This window comes from Podarcis gaigeae (assembly GCF_964106915.1).
Source record: "Podarcis gaigeae genome assembly, chromosome: 1".
NCBI lineage: Eukaryota > Metazoa > Chordata > Lepidosauria > Squamata > Lacertidae > Podarcis > Podarcis gaigeae.
The window spans coordinates 76,172,588-76,194,236 of NC_139678.1; positions in this window are offsets into that span (position 1 = coordinate 76,172,588).

Genomic DNA, 21,649 nt, shown 5'->3' on the forward strand with positions numbered 1-21,649 from the left:
TTATGTGAAACCTATTTGTAGAAGGAAGATAGCCAAGAGGCTGAATAACTGTCCTCATTTGACAATCTGGGATTTATGTACCTAGAAAGCTGTTGGTATGTATTTATGGAAAGGTTGTGTAGACTCCAAAGACTATATAAATACTCAGCTGGAGAGAAAATATGTTTTGACACATTCACGTTTTATGTTCGTAACCCAAGGCAAAGGTTAGTAGCAAATATCTCACAGGAAGTACAAAGTACCTTGCCACATTTTGATTAAAATGCTGTGAAACATAGGTTTCATTTCATTTCATTTTTATATAAATAAACTGATTAGGAATTGGGCAGACTTTGCCCTTTCACCAGTATGGAGGTGCATACTCTGGTTTATCTTCAGATCACAGAAGTCTTTTACCAGTATCGTGATGCTGTTGGCCCAACCAAATGATAACATGGGCAGGCCCTTGAGTGATGTGCAGGGCTCACAGCAATGGGGTTTTCACATCTTGACGTAGCCCTAGCGTCGGAGACTGCCTTAAGCCATGGGAAAGGCTAGCGTGGAAGAAGAGAGGCATGCGCCACCAGAGGGGAGGTGGGCAGAGGGAGCTTGAACACCAGGAGCGGCTGCGGAGTCTGCCCAGGAGGGCAATCTTCCTGACTCTGCAGTGTTCCTTGGCAGAACAGGGAGCTGGCAGACTCATCAGCCAAGGCAAGTGTTTAATTGGGGAAGGGCTGTAGCTCAGTGATAGACCACCTGCTTTTGATGCAGAAGTTCCCAGCTTCAATTTACAATACCTCCAGGAATGACTGATATCTTTCTGACAGCTGCTCCCAGTCAGTGCAGACACTTCTGGTCTAGATGAGCCAATGGTCTGGCCTTGGTGTAAGGCAGCATCCTACTGTCAGGGACCGTGCTGGGGAGGGCTGCACTGAGGAGGAATGGTGGGAGCCACCCCCTCCCCCTGCTCCTGAATCTTCCCAAGAGCAGGAGGACAGTATAGATTTGGAACAATAGTTTGCAGAGAGGCATAGTTCAGAAGGCAGAAGCTGGGAAATGCTGGATGGGAAACAGATAGGAGAAGAAACACTGGAAGAGAGAGGGTTAACAGATTCACAGTCATTGGACAGCATTCCTCTGATCTCCCCAAAGTCCCAAAGAGCTCAGAAAGTCTCAGAATAGTAAGCACAGAGGTTACAAACTCAGATTACAAAATGTAGGCATGACATATATTAATAGGGATGGAAGGGGGTGTGATCCTTAACTGGGAGCACCGCCATTTCTAGGAGATGTGTTCTTTGTTCTCTCACTCTGATTATTAAAGTTTCTAACTACTAAGACGTTCCTTTCTTTGATCTTCTTATATACTGCCACCGGGGGGGGGGGGCTATTCCCTGAAGCCTGACACCTACATTCCTAGTACTGTTTGACATTCCTGGATGAAGGTGTATATTCTCAATCCACAAAGACTCAGCACAAACACCTTTCACTGGGGGCAAAAATACCATGCAGTCAAGAGTGAAGTGAGTCCTTCATGCCCAAATATGAAATGGGGATCTAAGTAGTGCTCCAGTGTCTACTCATGGTTGTGAGTCCTGGGATACCTGCTCCATGCCTGGGAGAGTAGGGCCCTGACTGACTCCAGCTACAAAAGCTGAAGCTGTCAAACAGACTCTAGGGCTGGGGTGTTTGGAGGTAGTTGTTGGTGGGGTTTGTTGCTGTTATTGATAGTAATTGTTTGTATCTTTGTTTTAGGTATTATTATGATTAATGTGGTGACTGTTCACTTGGTTGTGTACTTTTTGATGTTTTATTGATTGTTTATGACTTCTTTTGTTATGTTTGTTAATTATGTAATTTTTTCATGTTGTAAGCCGCCTTGAAAATGGTTTTAACTATGGAAAGACGGAATGCAAATAAAACGTCGTATGTATGCACGTACTCATGGTGCAATATTGGGAGAGGGGTGGAAGCTTCTGAGACTTACTGTGGGCTAGTATATAACAAGTGCTCCGCATTCAAGCTTTGCAGAAAAGTACTGGAAAACAGAACAGCAATTTCAGCCAAAAGCTCTCTCAGCAGGATTTCAAAAATTTGTTTGGATTTCTCAGATATTCCAAAGCTTCTCCTGTGTGGCATACAGTGTGTGAGGTTAAGCAAGATGGGGTTTGAAGACTCGCCTGTTTAGATCCTGTATTCCCACGCCTGAAAATGATCTAACAGGATCTGGGTGGCATCAGGTTGCAGAAGCCTGAAATAGACTTATACAACTTCTGTAAACCATATAGTGAATAACTTTAAAATGGATGGTTTTAAAAGGGGCTTGGACAGATTCATGGACAAAAAGGCTATCAATGGCTACTATCCCTGATGGTTATGTTTTGCCTTCACAGTCAGGGGCAATAATGCTTCTGAATACCAGTTGCTGGAAACCACAGGAGGGGAGAATGCTATTGAGCTCAGGCCCTGCCTACAGGCTTCCCACAGGCATCTGGCTGGTCATTTTGAGAACAGGAAGCTGGACTAAGTGGGCCATTGGCCTGACCCAGCAGGCTCTTCTTATGTTCTTATGATATGAACAGCCGCAGCAGTTTAATGAGAACTGGATTTGTGAGATGTGCAGGGAGTATTTGCTACCTCCATGCAGTGCTGTGTGTTGGAGGGGATATTTGTTTGTTTGTTTGTTTGTTTTTATATCCCACTTTTCACCGTTTAGATCTCAAAGTAGAGAGAGACAGCCCTAATGTAATTAGATTTTATTATTTATGAATGCTACCTTTGAGATTCAAAGGTGGACCAGAAACCAGGGAAATAAATAAATAATGGACAAGGACTGAAGGGGATGGCCTAGCCCATGCTGGCCATGAAGTGGTGGCCCAGGAACTTGCCACCATTGGTCCAATATCATACAGAGCATTGATGGGCTGATTGGGGGAGATACATGCTGAACTAATGCATTCTATTCCCTTGGACCCCTTATGTGGAAGGACAATTAGACCAGCAAATATGCAAATGCCATGGAGTATGTGAGACTCAACTTTGCCTCAGCATTCACCACATTCATGTGTTGTAGTTTAATTATGTTATAAAAACATGGATACAAACTTTCATATCGTGAGACATTTCCATTGTGTTTCTCTGTGCTAAACGATTTGTTTGTCCCTGGCTTGGGTGATTTGGATGCTCAGCAGATTTTGTGTACTGTAGCCTCTAGCCTGCATTAAATTTAGTCTTCCATCCCTGACTAAGAAGAATCAAATGCTTATGAGACTAGTGTTGTTTCTCTAGTCACCCTGTTCTGCTCCATCTCCTCGTAACATGAAGTTCATTATCTGCAGAGTAAATGTTTCAGTTCACACAGGGAAGGGTTTTCCTTTCCCTCTGCATGTAGTTCTGTTCCTATCAAGATGTCTCTTCAAATGCTGAGCCCACTATATGCTAGAAGAGTACAGAATATAAAATGCCCCACCTGCTTTCAACAGCATCAATGAAGGAGACAATGTTATTCTGCTATTTGTTTGCTGAAGTTATCCTCTGCAAGAAAGCATGACTGTAATGTGATGGATTCCAAAAAAGCCTAGGGAGCAGGGACACTCTTTGCCTGGAATTTAATCAATCAATAAAGCAACTAAAACTGTTTGAATAAGCTAATCCACACCATCCTGGCTACGTACTTTGCAAACAAGTTGCGTGGGTTTCCATTTGCAGATGAGCTATTCCTAGGTGCGGGCATTTACTATTTAAAGCAATGTGGTCTGTGGGAGATTAAATGAAATGTCAAAAGAGGTAAATGGAAAGGAGCTTAGTGGGACATTGAGCACTCCAGGCTCAGTCACCTTGTGTAGAGCTGCCAAAAAAAGCTCAAAAACTTTTGGGGGGTTTTCTTTAAAAAACAGTTTCCTAAAAATGGCAAGCCTACCTTCTTCATCTTTTAAAATACAAAGGAGGACTAATGTTTTATTGTATTGTATTGCTTTTCTAATGAACACTTGATTAGACAGTGTTTTTCATACTGAGTACATTATTTTGCAATACAGTGGTACCTCAGGTTAAGTACTTAATTCGTTCCGGAGGTCCTTTCTTAACCTGAAACTGTTCTTAACCTGAAGCACCACTTTAGCTAATGCGGCCTCCTGCTGCGCCACTGGAGCACAATTTCTGTTCTTATCCTGAAGCAAAGTTCTTAACCTGAGGTAATATTTCTGGGTTAGCAGAGTCTGTAACCTGAAGCGCATGTAACCTGAAGCGTATGTAACCCAAGGTACCACTGTATGCAGCATTGAATCCGCTATGTGGACTCACCCTGCCTGCAAGAATGCTATTCCTCCTTTGCCAGGCAGTTTTCTGTATTCTTAATATGAGAGAACTATGAGTAGAAACCTTGAGTAGAGTTCTCTGTGGATCACTCTTGTTGGGTCGTTGGGCATGGCTGGTGGAATGTGTCATGTCTGAGAAACAATGTTCTGTTTGGGCACAAAATAGTGAAGTTGCATTTACCCACTCCCCCTTTTAACTTTCATTCCCACTGATAAATTGTTACTATGAATCCTTCCAGCACTGTACCCAAAACAAGAATGCTAAGTATTGTAAGGTTAAATACAGACAGGCTGTACCATTTAAGACTCGCAGAGTTGGTAAAAAATCTTTTGTTCCAGTAACTTAACAAAACGTTTTGGAAATTCCTTTAGCACTGACAGTTAAAACAGTTTCAATGTGTTTGGGCCTATACTTACCATAATAGCTGCATGAAAGTAAAAGGTACTTCATGAACAATATTCTTTGACAGCACCAAACACCTAGGGTGCTTTTAGACACAAGGAGCATTGCATTAGATTTCCTGGTTTTAATGCTGGCACTTCTTTCCTATTTTCTGATATTCCTTTCATACTGCAGTATGTGTTGTGTTATGTATCTGTGACTTTTTGACCAATATACTGACATGTAAATTTCATTCCCACCTGTGAGCGTAGCGTAACACAAAAATGAACGTCATTGGACAACATCACTGCTCCCTCACCCTTTCCGCACATGTGTGCTTCTCTTCCCTCATGGCTCACCCATGAAAATGTCAGAAAGAACTGTATGGCGATATACTGTCCTAAAAAGTGTCACTTTGCTCCTGAGATTTCAGGGGTTGAAAACAGGTTATTTCTGGAACCAATTGATTTGGAAATGATAACTAAACCTTGAAGTTAAGGTGGAGCTATGAAAAGAAAAGAAAAGAAAAGAAAAGAAAAGAAAAGAAAAGAAAAGAAAAGAAAAGAAAAGAAAAGAAAAGAAAAGAAAAGAAAATATCCATGGCTGAGAGATGAGGTGTATTAGGGGATGAGCTCTATGGGTGTACTTAATTATTATTATTATTATTATTATTATTATTATTATTATTATTATTATTATTATTATTTACATTATTCAGTTTTGATTATTAAGTCAAAATATCAGGTTTGGTGTGATAACAATATTTCCTGAAAAGCATTTCGTGCAAATGCTAATGATTTCTCATTCTATTGTTTGATATGACTGTTCCCCCTGGCTGCTATTGCTTCAGCAGCACTTTTAACCCCTGGATCCTGCTTGCTTCTGAACCAGTGACATGAATGATCCCAGCCATTCAGGGATCACATACTGAATGAGCTGATGTTACAGTACTATATAGATAATCAAATTTATCTGCTATGATATGCTATGATAACAGCAGGTAACATGAATAAAATGTCTAAGCAATACAAATATTAATATTTCTCAAGGAATGCTGAAGAATAGAGAAATATGCAAACTTTTATCCTGACAAAAAATAATAATGAAAAATAATCAGCTTAGACTGCTGATCTCAGCTCCTATTTAGAAAACCACACTTATTTTTGCCCTTTCTCACAAGGAAGGAGGAAATCAGACTAAGATCTACTTAGGTTCAGAAACTACAGCAGTAAAACCTCTTCCTGGATTTTTGCACTTTACCATTTGTATATCCATAAATGAAACCAGAAATTACAGTAATATGGACGTCAAGGGATGATGAACCAGTTGAGTGTTTGTCATAATACATTTGGGTCATAATGCATTTGGGTTCCACTTTACAAGTGACCCAGACCCCATTTTAAGAGTAACCCTTGGCATAAAAATCCTGCTCAAACTGGATGTGTTATATTGCAATTCCAGCGTTTGTTGTCTGCCGCACTCCTTGCAAGTAGTTATGGTGGTGAATTTCAGAAATGGGGAGTGGGGATTCTGAAGCAATCATCTGGAGTTTGGAAACCTATGACCCTCAACATGATGTTCCTGTTCCCAGCCCCTCCCTATATTTCGCTCACAATCGCTTGCCACCAGCACTCACAGCTGCCGAAGTCCTTTCTCTCTACACTGCACACTTTCTCAAAGAAGTTGCGAGGAGAGGAGAGGAGAAAACAGCAGCCAGGAGGGCTGGCAGAAGCTGGGGGTTTTCACTGAGTTTGCTGCATTCCGTGTTCTGGTTCTGTGAGGAGGCTCAGAGCCTGTACTGCTAATGAGAACTGAAGTGTTGTGTGCAGGTGTATTTGAAATTTATTTTGGGTCATTTATCAGGAGATGAAACACAAATGCAAAGTTATACAACGGATCGAAGAATGCAGCAAACATCCTGGGAGGTCTGTCATGCAACACTAAACAGTAAAATTACATCTGATTTAAGCTGAGAAATTCCTCACAACATACCCCATGCTTGAAGGTCCCAGTGTGTTATACCTAGGCCCGAGACATACTTAAAATCTCAGCTATGTCATGGATTTGCTGGGTGCCCTGCATAAGTGTTGATCAATATCTACTGGGAAATGGAGGTGCCAACGTACATGGAAGGAATCCTGTTGAGTTTCAAGGCAGTGTGCATAGCATTTCTCCATGGTTCCTCAGTAGAAATAAACAAAGACCTATCCCTGCAGGCCTACATCTGTCTGTCTGTCTCCAGAATGGTGTGAGGATAAATATGGCGGTAATTGTGAACCAGTTTTGCATTTTAAAAAATTGCCCTGAATCTATCCTTTTCAATTTTTTTAAACAGGGAAGTATATTATATGCTGTACTCTCTTTCTCCCTCTGGTGGTGACAACCAGCAATTTACACCTGCTTTTCTCCATTTGCCTTGAGAATCATTAGCAAAGCAACCTCAGCCAATTGCTGTTATGTGCTTTGAAAGGGATCAGTGTTGTTCTTCCAGTCACTTGGTCTCACTTAGCCTGATGTATGGATCAAAGGGATGACAGCAATTAGCAGAAGTTTAAAAGATTAGTGTTTGGATCCCGGGTTTTGAAAGAACCCTGTAACTTCCCAAATGGGTCCTTTTCTCGAATATGAGAAATGAACATGACTTCTCCTTTCTTTTTATAAATCAGTTCTATTTAATTTCTGTCCCATGTTTTTAAATAAAAGAAAACCCTAAAAAGAGCAAAAATGTTTAAAGCACAGTAGGCAATCAGACATTTTTTAAAAAATACAAATCACATATTCACGATTATAAATATAACTATGTGAAGCAAAGGAATTTCTCCCTCATCTATAACCCCTATTCCAGATTATTTGTCCATCTGCTTGTATTATTGATATTATTATCACCGTAAGGTCCTGGGGTGGATTACAACAATTCAAAAATGAATTATTAGATATGAATAATGCAATATTCACATGCAATATTAATATTGCAATATTCACATGCACATACACAGAGGGTGATGAGAACAACTGGCGTCTGTTGAGTCTACTGGAATATTGTATGTGTACATGGTCCTCTTGCTGCAGATGGGCATTGAAGCCAAGGGACTGGAAATAACATGTTTTGCCAAGTGAGGGTATTCTTTCCTGGTCTAGTGTTATACCTCAGTGGAGTTCTCATGCATACTGGCACCCACTTAGTCTCATTAATACCAACCCATCACAAGGGAAGGAAACATTGGGAAGTACTGATGCAGGACTAAGAGAGGTCTGTTTGTTCAGTAAAGGGGTGAATTAGTCACCATGTTTGGTGATCAGAAGTAATGGTTAACTTGGACACAAGATATGGGAGATAAACAATTTATTAAAGCAATCTCAGTTGTTGCCCAAATTGTATACGGTACTACCTATATATAAGCAACATATGATGCAGTATATGACTACAGAAATTGCAATAAAGATACTTCAGGGGAAATTTACAGGAAAAGGGAAGGTGGAAGAAGAGAAAACTGAGGAATGGTGGGATAAAGTGAAGGAAGTTTGCAGCAAAAGTACTATGTAAATTATGCCAACCATACATATATAATTCAGCTTAGCTCTCCTGCAGTACATGACGCACAAAGGCAACTTGCACAAAGGTCTCCCATTGCTTGAAGTCTTCCCAAACTCACAGTTAGATGAGCCTAGATTATTTTTCCAAGCTGAGCAGAGGCAAGGGCCTGAGGAATATGGTGGAAAGCAAGACTTCCTGAACCAGTTTCATGCTAGGGTGAGGTCAGGACCCTGGACAGGAACAAGGGTAAGCAGTTAAGCAACATTTCTGTAATGGAGAGTACAAAGAACGAGCTGCCTCAGAGCTACCTTTATAGCCTGACCAAGGGCTCATGAATGAAATCCTACTTTCTGTGTGCTGCAACATGCCAGTTAAGGGGCCAAAGCCCTTTGGTGCAGTTGTAAGCTCCTAGATGGTGAGACTGGGCTATGAGGACTTGGTTTGTGGAGACTCCACAAGGATTTCTTGACTCTCAGAAACATCAATAGTTGATTATTCATAAGGCTTTGAAGGGCCAGGTGCAGAATCTGATACCAGTGGGATGGTCCTGGATATGAGTCCATATTCTCCTTGGGGTTATTCCTGCTCAAGGCCTCAGTGGCCGGTGGTCATGCCAGACAGAAGAACTGAGGAAATGTCCATCCTCATCCCTGCAGTGCTTGCTGCCCCTCACTAGCCCAACCCCAGAAATCACACTTCCCCTAACCTTACAGCCAGGATAACAAGAGGACCAGCAGCCATCTTAGTGGTTTTTGAAAATAATTACCATCCTTATTCAGACATCTGTGCTTGAATTAGGAAGTAAAGGGAATTAACGTGTCTTGCATTTGGGCACGTTTTATATATACTTCAGTTATGTTTATACGGAGGACTCTGGATCACAGATGTTTGGCCACTGAAGGCGACTTTATGTTGAAACATGTCCCGATTGTTCATCTAAGGAGCACATACTTTTGAATGGCATTTGGCCTATAAGCAGAATATAGGAATGCATTATTTATATTTATCTGTAGCTTGTATTTTATTTTACAGACTTAAAAGTTTAGGGTGGTTGTAAAAACTACTGTGAAGTGTTTTACCTCAAGTCAGCCTTTCCAAAAGCAACAAGAGACACTCTCTACATTCTTGAAGATGAAATTATTATGATTTGAATTAGCATGAAGAGTTAATTGATCCAGTTCCATGCAACCTTGGACTAAAAATGAAATTGTTTACTTTTAATAGTCACATTTTAAATTCACAAACCACTACTCATTATATTTGACCCAGATGAGAAACACATTTCTTAAGCTTTACTGGTTGTCTCGCCATGGTCATTTTATATCATGTTGATTGCTAGAATCCTCCATGGATACCATTATTCTATTTTCAGAGGATTTAAGAAGCATTTCTGGGAAATGGAATGGAACACTTCACACAAGCATGTGGTGCAAGTGAGTGAGTGAGTGTTTTAGTTGGGAAAAATGACTTGCAGTGTTGAGGCATGTGTTCTGCTTTATCAAGATGTTTAGTAACAAACTTTCAACTATTTGTGCTATATACAGGTGGTGGAGGAGAGCGATGCTCATGTTCAACATGGATCATGTTGCTCTTCTTCAGAGTGGGCCAGAGTGGGGCTTTCCCTTAGACTTTACATATTTATAAGCTACAATTACAGAGCACCTGCTAGTGAAATGGGGGAAAAAATATATTTCTACTTCCTCTTTGGCATTAAACAAAACATTAAGCTCAACAGGGCTTTGAGAAAAGTGTGTTGCAAATCCGCTCCAAGTATTTGCTTATGCTGACCACACCATGACTCCTAAGCATACACAAAACGCAAGAGAAGATTGGTCAACAAATTGAGTAATCCCATGTAAATATGTGTGTGTGTGTAACCCTTCATCCTAATATCTGCAAATATTAACTAAAGAATATTCATTGTTGCTCAAACTACGGTCCTTTGGATAGCATCCAGGATTCTGAGGCACTTCTTGACAGGGTTCAAGAGTGTGAAACCAGTTTAAGAATACAAAAAAAACCCCACCCACATTAAACATGTGATTTTAAAAGAGATCAGTAGTAGTAATAGATTTTACCTAAGTTCACATTCTCTCTCTCCCCACCCTCCTCTCTCTATATATTCATTTGTCTGAGCAAGTAAGGATAACGGCTGCAACCCAGCCTGAAGTTAAGGGTGCTGGAAGTGAAAAGCCTTAAGAATGTCAAAAACTTTGTGTAGCTTTATGGGTAATCTCTTTTAAAGCATACTTGAAGCATGTGACTCCCCACAAAGAATCCTGGGACCTGTAGTTTTTTGAACGATTTGTTACAGGATTCTTGGGGAGAAGCTGTGTGCTGTAAATGTGTTTTAAATGTATGGTGTGGATGTGACCATTTTAGGTAAATATGTCAGGATTTCAACTGATCTCTGTGATGCCAAGTTCCGTCCCAACTAGGGATCTGTCAACTTCTGTTTCTCTCAGTTGCTCATTTTTCCAGTCTTAAATTTAGCTCTTCAAATTTCTGCATCACTTTGTGATTTTTTTTAAACAGTTCTCAGAGGGGGAGGGATCAGCATTTTAAAGGGCACAGCTCCTGATTGATTGATTGATTGATTGATTGATTGATTGACTGATTGATTTGCAATCAGTTAGCACAAATAGAATGCATTTTCGTGTTATTTTCACTTTAAAATATATTTTTTGAACACATTTCTCCTAATATACATGTGCTGAGTACAGAAAGGCATTTACAAATTGGACGAAGTGTGGATTTTGAAGAACAACTGTGTTTTGGTTCGTGCGCTGTTTCAGGAAGTGTGAATAAGGCTGGTTGAAATCAAAATGCAAACTGAGCTGAATTTCATTCCCTTTGCTGTGAATCAGAGAATCACAGTTGCAAAGATTAGTGTTCTCCTAGATACTGGTGGGAACAGAAATACTAGTGTCCTTGTTTGCATGTAATGTTAAGCCATACCATAGCTTAGTGTGAACAAGTGAATCAGGAGGCGATGTAAAATGTCTACATTGAATACAATTTAATAGAACACGGTATGACGCACAATAGTCAGGTGTGTTGAGAAATGCATATATCTAGTGCATCACAAATGTATGTTTTGCTTCAGATTTCTAGCTCACCCAAAGCAACAGCAGAGATTGAGTTCTGATTTCATTTTGCAAGGGCCCCATTTAAAGGTTCAAGAATATGGCTTAACTGTTCATTGTTACCAATTTGGATGTGAGCAGAAAGACTGGAGATTTCACACACACACACACACACACACACACACACACACACACACACCGTTTTGTAAAAGCAAAAAAGAAAAAGAAAAGAGCTTGCTATTGATTATACTTCTGGATTACTGCTTGCTTTTTATTCTCCAGTCAAAGCACTATCTGGCTTGCCATTGTGTATGTTGCCAGTCTATTTATCATTGCTTTATAATAACCAAAACTAAATGTGGCAAATAATTAAAACTAAATAGAAGATAAGCACTACTGTAGTTTTAGGGTTCCTCACAGTTGCCTACCATGTGGCTGGGATGTAGCAATTTAAGCAAGGTGCTAAGTAGAGAAGGAAGGGGTGAGGAACATGAATCACGACAAGTAGCACCCTTGCTGGTCCAGTGGTGTCGCAAATATTCCAGGAAGGCACACATACTGGGCTTTGCTTGGTGCCACAGCTTGGCAATACCCAGATAATGATGGGCATAGAATGGAAGGTGTGCCAAAATTATTACTGGGTATTACAGCTTTGAGATCCTCTCAGCTTTTAATTCTGGGTTCATTGTTTCCAGTAGGGCTTTTTCTTCCTAAATGAGCAGCCTTCTTTAGAAAAAAAAAAGACTGTACCCACACACTCCTGCTTCTGCCTGATTCAGTGTGCATGTAAGAAAGAGATATGTTGCCCACTTCTGTCTTCTTCCTACTGCAATAAGTTGAGACAGACAGACCCACAGACATAACAATGCATTTTAAAGTTACTGCCCGCCTCATAAAACTTGTCCATTGTGACCTCATACTGATGCTGCTTGCCTGATGAAGAGAGAGAAAACTGACCAATGTGCTTTTTCTATACCTGCAACTCAAGTGAAGGTGGCAGAGAGACATTGGTCCTCATGCCCACACACTACTGACCACTTTAATTAGAAAGGTGCCCTTTGTACCCTAGACTAGGTGGAAGTTTCTTTCTTCTCTCCCATCTTCTGATGTACCTTTTCTTATGCAGGTAAGAAGGCATGCTTTTAGGACACAGGATGACTTCAAGCAAGAGTGCCTGTCTGTGTCATGTCTTCTTCTTCTTTGGCGATCACTCATAGCCAAGTAAGATTGTCTTCCATAAACACAGTTTTAACAATGAGTCTGTAAGTGACTGTGGAGGCCAATTCTGGATCCACATGTCTTTCCACAGTGGGGACATTGGTTTCTGGGCGGGAGTTGATCATGGTGTGGATATGCCAAGCATGCCTTCCTCTTAGCACGTTTCTCCCTTGCGTCCTGAGTTCGAGTGTCTTCAAAGCCCATGACACCTTTGGTAAAGGCTGTTCTCCAATTGGAGCGCTCACAGGCAAGTGTTTCCCAATTGTTGGTGTTTATACTACATTTTTAAAGATTTGCCTTGAGACATTCTTTAAACCTCTTTTGTTGACCACCAGCATTATGCTTTCCATATTTAAGTTCAGAATAGAGTAGTTGCTTTGGAAGACTATCATCAGGCATCCACACAACATGACCAGTCCAACGAAGTTGATGTTGAAGAATCATTGCTTCAAGACTGGTGATCTTTGCTTCTTCCAGTACACTGATATTAGTTCATCTGTCTTCCCAAGTGATGTGTAAAAATTTTTGGAGACACCGTTGATGGAATCTTTCAAGGAATCGGAGATGGCATTTATAAGTGGTCCATGTCTCACAAGCATACAGTAAGGTTAGTAGTACAATAGCTTTGTAAACAAGCATTTTGGTTTCCCTGCGAATGTCCCGGTCCTCAAACATGCTGCACTTCAATTGGGAGAAAGCTCACAGAGCTCAGGCGATCATGGATTTCGGCATCAGTGTTTGCCCTTGTGGAAAGATAGGTAGGAGAAGTGATCAATATTTTCCAACGTTACACCATTTAGTTGGATTTGTAGCACTGCAGAGGGGTTATTTTGTACTTGTTGGTGCAGCACTTTGGTTTTTTGGATGTTGAGCAACAGGCCAAGCTTCTCATAAGCTTCTGTGAAGATACTTAGGATGGTTTGGAGGTCATCCTCTAAGCGTGCACACACTATGTTGTCATCAGCATACTGAAGCTCTATGACGGAAGTTACGGTAACTTTACTCTTTGCTTTCAGCCTGCTCAGATTAAAGAGCTTTCCATCTGTTTGATGTATGATTTCTACTCCGGTGGGAAGTTTCCCTTCGACAAAATGTAGGATCATGGCAATGAAAATAATGAACAGAGTTGGGGCGATAACACTGCCACTCGCTACTAATTTCTCTAATGAATGAGAGCCCTGAATAGCAAGTAGCCACTATGTAGGGATGTAGCTGCATCTGAAAAACAACTTGAGAAGGGTTATTGACATAGAGAACAATGGAACCAAAAGTAAATGTTTTAAATTAAATTAAATTAAATAAATATCAAAACTGTAGTAAAACAGGAGAGGCCATAGCGGGTGGGGTTGATGCAGCAGACTGGTTTGTCTCATTCAGGGGCAAGCTTTGTGACTCCATTTTGCCTTTTAGAAGTGCAGCTGTGGTTACTGGATGTTTGCTGACCACCAGTTATTACGTTCTGGTCTCAGATGGAAGACTGGGAGGCAAGATAACATAGTTACACTAAAAATAAAAGTAGGGTTTTTTTTGCCCCAGCAGGCTTTTAGACCTTAATTCCTGCCAGGACATCAGCTTGATCCTCTACCTCTCTGCACTGGTCTTGGAATAGTTGCAACATGCAGCGGGAAAGCCAGTTTGGTGGGATTTTTAAATATTTTTTTACAGCGTTGGGTTACTTAAAGAGCAGAACATTTTGTTGCCTGAATTCTTGGAAGGGTTGATGGAATCTGTAGACCTCGTGAGTCTGCAAAATTGCTGCCTAACACACCTAAAATTCCTAAAGCTGAATCCGTTTGAACTCTTTTTATCCAATATTCTCCCATATTGCATAAAACATATTGGGTGCTCTGTCTGTGTTCCCACCTCAACAGTAGTTAGCCTTTCAAAATAGCATTTGTTGTTGTTTAGTTGTTTAGTCGTGTCCGACTCTTCATGACCCCATGGACCAGAGCACGCCAGGCACTTCTGTCTTCCACTGCCTCCCGCAGTTTGGTCAGACTCATGTTTGTAGCTTCGAGAACACTATCCAACCATCTCGTCCTCTGCCGTCCCCTTCTCCTTGTGCCCTCCATCTTTCCCAACATCAGGGTCTTTCCAGGGAGTCTTCTCTTCTCATGAGGTGGCCAAAGTATTGGAGCCTCAGCTTCACGATCTGTCCTTCCAGTGAGCACTCAGGGCTGATATAATAGCATTTACAGAGCTGATATAATAGCATTTAAAATAGCATTTACACCAGTCCAAAGTGCTTGCTTTTTAAATGTTTTTTAATTTATTTTTTATAATGCTTTTTATTAGTTTTCTTACGTTTTACAAATTGTTCCATTTCTTACTAACAAATAACAGACACAAACACACAAAATAAAAAATGGGGGGGGGGGAGGAAGAACACCCATCCATACACCCATAAGTTCTGAAAAGATCATTTATGCCACCATATTCTTAATTCCCAATTATTTTACTTTCCCAATGGACTTCCATCTTCCTCAATGCGAGTCTGTCTTATCTTTTTGTTAATCTGCTTCTTTGGTCATTTTCCCATTTCCTCTGTTATCTGTATGCTATACTTATAATCTGTCTTGTAATTTGCGAAAATTAATCAAAGCATGTCCAGGTTTTGACTTGGGGACACTGTTTTTTTTAAAATATTCTTTATAAGTTTCCCACTCTTTTTTGAACTTTTGGTTTGGCTGTCTCCTAATTGTCTCTGTCATTTTTGCTAATTCTAGATATTTAAATAGTTTATTCTGCCATTCCTCTTTTGTTGATATTGATTCTCCTTTCCATTTTTTTGCGATCAGTATTCTTGCTGCTGTTGTAGCATATAGAAATATTCCCCTTTTTTTATTTATTTGAAATATCTGAATCTAAAATGCCCAAGAGGAAGGCTTCTGATTTCTTTGTAAAAGTTTGCTTAAACGTTTTTTTCAATTCCTCATAAATGTCCCAGAAATTCTTAATTTTTTTGCAGCCCCACCACATATGAAACTATGGCCCTTCTGCCTGTTTACACCTCCAGCAAGTATTAGATCTCATTTTATACATTTTGGCCAGTTTGCTGGGAGTTAGATACCACCTATAGAACATCTTCTAGAAATTTTCCTTTAGTGTATAACATGCCATAAATTTCCATTCTTTATTCCATAATCTTTCCCATGCCGACAATTGGATATTCTTACCAAAATCTTTTGCCCACTTAATCATTACTTCTTTCACCTCTTCATCTTTCACCTCCCACTCTAAAAGAAACTTGTACATTTTAGATACTACTTTTCTTATTTTGTATTAATTCTTTATCTAATTTTGATTCTTCTGTTGCAAAACCTTTTTTCCTGTCTGTCTTTAAAACCTCATTTAATTGGTAACATTGTAGCCAGTCCATTAGGTGATGTCTGATTTCTTCCAATTGTTTCACTTTCAATTGATTATCTTCTTCTAATAGGGCTTTGAACGTGGCCCAATTTGTTTCCATTTTTTTCTTTTCACTGCAATGGCCTCCAGAGGGGTTAGCCACCATGGAGTTTTTGGTTCCAATAAATCTTTATACTTCTCCCATACCTTATATAGTGGCTTCCTTATGATATGATTCAGGAAGCCTCTATGAATTTTAACTTTTTCATATCCTAGGTAGGCATGCCACCCAAAGCAATTATCGAAACCTTCCAAATCTAGTAAATCTGAGTTCTGCAATGTCATCCATTCTTTTAGCCAACATAAGCAAGCTGATTCATAATAAAATTTCAGGTCTTTTAAAATATATTTTTCCTTCACCTTATCACGTGTTGTTTGAAGGTGGTTTAAAAAATAAGAATGGAATAACAAAACAATCCAAAGGGTTCAAGGGAGGGAGGGCTCCAAGGTGGAGGAGCCACCAAAGGAAGAGCAGAAAAATGGAAGGGTGGCACTTTATCTTCTCCCCCTTTTCCATGTCCTTATAAAAACAGCTCCTCCCATTGGAAGGAAATAGAAGTACACTGGGATTAAGGCCAGCACACTCTCCTACCCATTCTCTGTGTCAGAGGAACAGGAGAATCTACTGGACCCAAAACCTCTACCAGTATACTCCTTGAATGTTTCTTTTCCTCTCCTGCTATTGTCGGGATACTAAAGGCAGCAGAGGAGATTCCCATGGTAGTAGCAGCTCACCAGGTGTGGTGCTGCCATTTTGCTAGCTTCCTAGCAGGTGGGTCACTATTGTTTACTGAGAGGTCGAGAGGTGAACTTATAGGGAGCTCAGTGGGGTGCAAACACAGTGGCAGGAATGATGTTCTGCCTGACTGAGACCGACACCTTGCAAGATGGCTGCCGAATGATTGACCAACTCTAAGAACTCTGCATTCTTCTGATACCAATCTCTGGACTTCCGGGTTTGCCGCGGCTTAACTCCAAACACGTGTTTCTTGGGCTCCAGGAGACATGCACTCACCGAGGAGGTGAAACGGGGGTTGTAAGGCTTCACAACCCCTCAGAAGCTTCAGGAGGGCTTCCAGACCTTAGAAGGATTCGTTGTGATGTGGGAAGGTCTCCAAAAACAGACCTAGAGGTTCGGGAAGAAGACCACGGGCATTGGTAACAGCGTTCCCTCCCCCCGGTGAGAAAGCCTACACTCTATAAAGCAATTTCACCAAATTTCAGGCAAATTTCACAGTTTTCTTTTTTTCAGAAAGTGTCTGAGGTGAAAAAAGTCTCAGTAAGTTTATTGGTTTTTGCTTTGGGATTGTTGTGGGGGGGTTGTGTGTGTTGATGTTTATCTCTCTCTCTCTCTCTCTCTCTCACACACACACACACACACAGAGAGAGAGAGAGAGAGAGAGAGAGAGAGCACAACACAAACACACACACCCCAACACAAAATGATTCACTGATGTACATTTGGGGCCCATAATCAATTTTCTAATTGAAAACAAAAAGGAATGTGAGCCAACAACAAGTATTTTATTGATTTTTGTCACTTTTTTGACCCACTTTTCAACATATTGGGATGAGTCATGTCCCATGGCATTTTTCAGAGAAAATGTTGATCCTGGAAGGCAGTCTTCCTTTGACAGCATATCCTTGGTTTCTGGGACACTTCATTCCCACAAGATACATTGGAATTTAGCTTACAGCTAGAAAAACATCCCCCCTCCCATTTATTCCTAGATATATAAAAATATGAAACCATCACTGTACATCTTCCAGTGGAGGATTTGCAGTTGCCCCATCACTATTCTGGATCTGCATTAAGTCAGGTTGGGGGAAGGGAGCACAAGAGGAGTTGGGTTGCATAACAGCAGAAGAAAATGATGGTTTTGAAAAACAGCAGAAGTTTGTTTGATTAAAGCATGGTGTTGAGGTACACATAGGAAATGGCGGTTTTAAACAGCAAGTTTGAGAAAAGGAGGGACAGGGGGAAACAGAGGGGGAAAGTGATTTACCGTAAGCAATGGCAGAAGTTTAAACAGAATGAGGAGGGGTAACAATGGGCGGCAGTTTAGAACAAGGTTTTTGAGTACATCATAAAGGTGTAATGGCATGTATGAATGAGCATGTGTACATAAAGGGGGCTGTGGAATAGGGGAGAGGATAAGACAGGGAAATGGGTGTGATCTGGGTGGAAAGGAGGGCTAAGAAAAGAAAGGAGGAGGGTGGAGCAAAAGAGAGTGTGAAAGTAAAAAAGTCATGCATAGTGGGTACCAAAAATGACAGAGTAGGAGACATGGGAATGGGGCAGAAGCTGAATGTTTCTGTAGAACACAGAAGCCAACTCCTAGAGCCCAAGCGGTCTTTGCCAGCCCCATAAAATATTTGAAGAAGCCCCCCCCCCCCCCAGTTAATGGACATTGCCATTCAAATGGTGTGCATGCTCCACATCAATTATGCAGGGTGGAACTTACCTGCCCCTGCCCAAATATTCTAGCTAGCACCCCTGCTGTACAGTGGGAGGCGGTGGCTTCATGACTGGGCAGAAAGTGAGAAGAGTGGTTAGTATTTGCAATGCATATGAAGAAGATGCAAGAAGTTAACATGGAGGTGGTCTGTGTGAACGGGGGATTGTGAAAAAGGAGAGGGAGGAGGAGACAATGAGGCATGAGGCAAAGGTGAGAACTGATGCAAAGCAGGTCTGCAGAATAGAAGAGACAAGTGGCTTCGGAAATGTGGTTGGGACAGTGAAAAGCAAGCTTGGTAGTTGCATAAGGCAGGAAGGGGAAGCAGTAGGGGGTTCGTGTGAAGAGAATGGTGTGGGTGTTGACAAGTGGAGTGGACAGGAACACAACACCTAGTGTGTTAAATTTGTAACTGGCCTGGGTGAAGTTACAGGGGACCTAGTGAAGTTACAAGAGCCAGGAAAGAGAACCGTGTGGGGACTTTACAAGAGCAGGATGATTAAACAGGAAATCCTTGTACACAATAGGATGTGAGAAAGCTAAGAAAATATGTGATATTTCCACCACCCCCGTCTTCTTTTCTCTTACTGTTGAGCTTGTAGTAATTCCCAGACCTTTAAGTTAAATGATGCCAGTTTCCTTGTACTTCTTGGACACAGAATATGGGTCTATGGAGACTGTACAGCTCAGAGATGAGGGACCTGTGGCCCTTGGCAACAACTTGCATCCTCCCTGACCACTGGCCATTGTTGCAAGGGCTGATGGGAACTGGAGTCCAGTGGCAAATGGAAAGACACAGGTTCGCCACCCCTGCTATAAACTACTATGGATGCTCATGCCTTGGAAGTACCACTTAAAGTTACAAATTCTCTTTTCTTCAATCCAGAAAGGATCACATACACTGTACCCTGCTATTAGGGATTTGATTCAGTCATGTTGGCATGAGGCAGTAAACACAACACAACAGAGACACGTTCACAACTTCACACTTACCTTCAGAATTGCCCTGCCCCTGCTCCTCGTGTTGAAAAAGTCTTACTTAATTCTCTGTGGTCAGTGAAGCAAGTGGTGACCTGCTGTTTAGGAGGAGGGAAGAAAACAATTACAGGACTTATTTCACTCAATTGAATCTCAGTTTTGAAAAGCAACCTTTGTCAAAAAACACTACAGTAAATTAAAATAAAACCCCATCAGTGGCATGAAATAGCTTGTGGTGCAACATGCTTTTATGTCAGTAATATGCCTTAAAGCATAAATAGCCGTATAATAGGATCACCACATCCGAGGAGGATGTACAATGCTAAAAAAATAACGCTCAGCTTGTGGGGTTTCTTTTTCTTTTGAAATAGAGATATGAATCAAGTTTACATTGCAAATAAAGTTAAGGGAGAAGCACTGGACATTATGACTGTGCAACGTGCTTTTACCATGCAGTTGGTCAATTGATGAAATCAGACTACTATTGCGTGCTAGACTCAATATTCAGTTTTAATTGGTCAGGGTTATGAACCATGTAGGAAATATTCTGAAATACAGTTCTGATTAATGGTTTATGGAAGGGGTGGGTTGGATGCTCCATAAAAAGTGCAATTCCAGAGAAAAGGGGACAATTGTAGATGCACCCCATGTGTAAAGAAAGGGGGTGTGGTTGCTTTATTTATTGCTATGGGTGCTTTCACCTACACCCAGAGAATCAATAGAAGATTGGAAAGACCAACAGAGTTGTTATGCAAAATACTGTGTTTCTAATGTCTGTTCCCTTGAAGACAATTACATTTTGTAGCATTGCACAGCAAACAGTAGCTTTTCAGTTATTGCTCATGGTTAACATATGGCCTTTTCCAGTTTAACAAGGAGGAAACAGTGCGGTTCTCTCTATCTATCTATCTATCTATCTATCTATCTATCTATCTCTCTATCTCTCTCATTACATGCCATTCCAATCTCTGAGTGGTACAAGATTCCAGGGGTACCAGGCACGCTTACCAGGGTCTGTGTTTCCTTTTGGCAATATGGCACAACAGAGACTGTAGTGTCTTTATGATATACAGTTTATTTACACATATATACAACCTGAGCCTACTGTGGAATAGGTTCAACGCATTACACTCAAGACAAGTTTCTGTTACCATAAAGCACCAAAGCTGCAGCAAGCAAAGGCTGTAGCAGCTCAGTCAGCTGCTTGTGGCTGCAAAGCCAAACAGGATGTTTGTGACTGTTGCCATGGGAACAAAGGGGCAGTCCATTCTGTACTGAGTACCGGATGTTAGCTCAGTGTGTGTGTCATATGACCCGTACTGGAAGTACATGGGTGGAGTTTGTTCTTACTGCTGTGGAGTGCAGACATGTTTCTCTGTACTGATGTAAGAGACAGAAATAAAGGATGTAAATAGTTTTCTGTCTGCTTCTTTCCCCTCCCTGGGGGACACCAAAGGGGAGAAAGAAGGAACGGTGTGTTCTTCTCACACTTCTGGGAAGAATCGCCGAGACCTCGCCTGCTTATCTGCCGGGAGTAGCAGCGGGGAGGTCGCCAAGGAGGTGGCACATTCCTCTGACCCAGGCAGAATTTCAACAGTTTTATCTCCCTCATGGCTGCAATGTTGGATCCAAAACTGCCAGCCCCCATGCTGCTCTGGCCCCCCTTACTCATAGCTTGCAAAACACAACTATTTTTCCTCTTCAGCTTGTATCATAGCCCAATGGCTTATCTCCCTGTTTTTGTTCCCTTCTAATGGCCCATCTTAGTGGCCATTATCAAGTTGGCCGGTGTTATTTCTGACCCTTGCTAGATCCAGAAATGTGGGAGATTCTTAAATTCTAGCCCTTTCCTGTTTCCAGGAATTTAGGGGAGTCTTGCACCCCACAAACGTATAACAATATGTCTATAAAGCATGAACAGGAGATTGACACATTGACAAGTCAATCCTATGTGAGTCCCACTCTGTTCCTTCCTGTAGAATGGGTCCCTTAGATCATGTTACTGCTTTTGCTTCAATTGGATTTAGTATAATGCTGCTTCTTAGTGGCATATGATCATTTGCTCAACTCTAGTTTGCATTCTGGTGGTGTTCAGGTAGGATGGGGTGAATCTGTCAGTTTTAGTTTCTGACAGTTGCATGTTTTCCCAGTCTTTTCAGTTCTCCACATTTTCACACCAGGCTGCAATTTTTTTAAAAAAAGTTCTCAGGAAAATTCATCAGTGAATTTTTCCTAATACATGTTAGTATTCAACTTTGCCAAATATTCGCCTTTTTTGCAAAGCAGTGTCC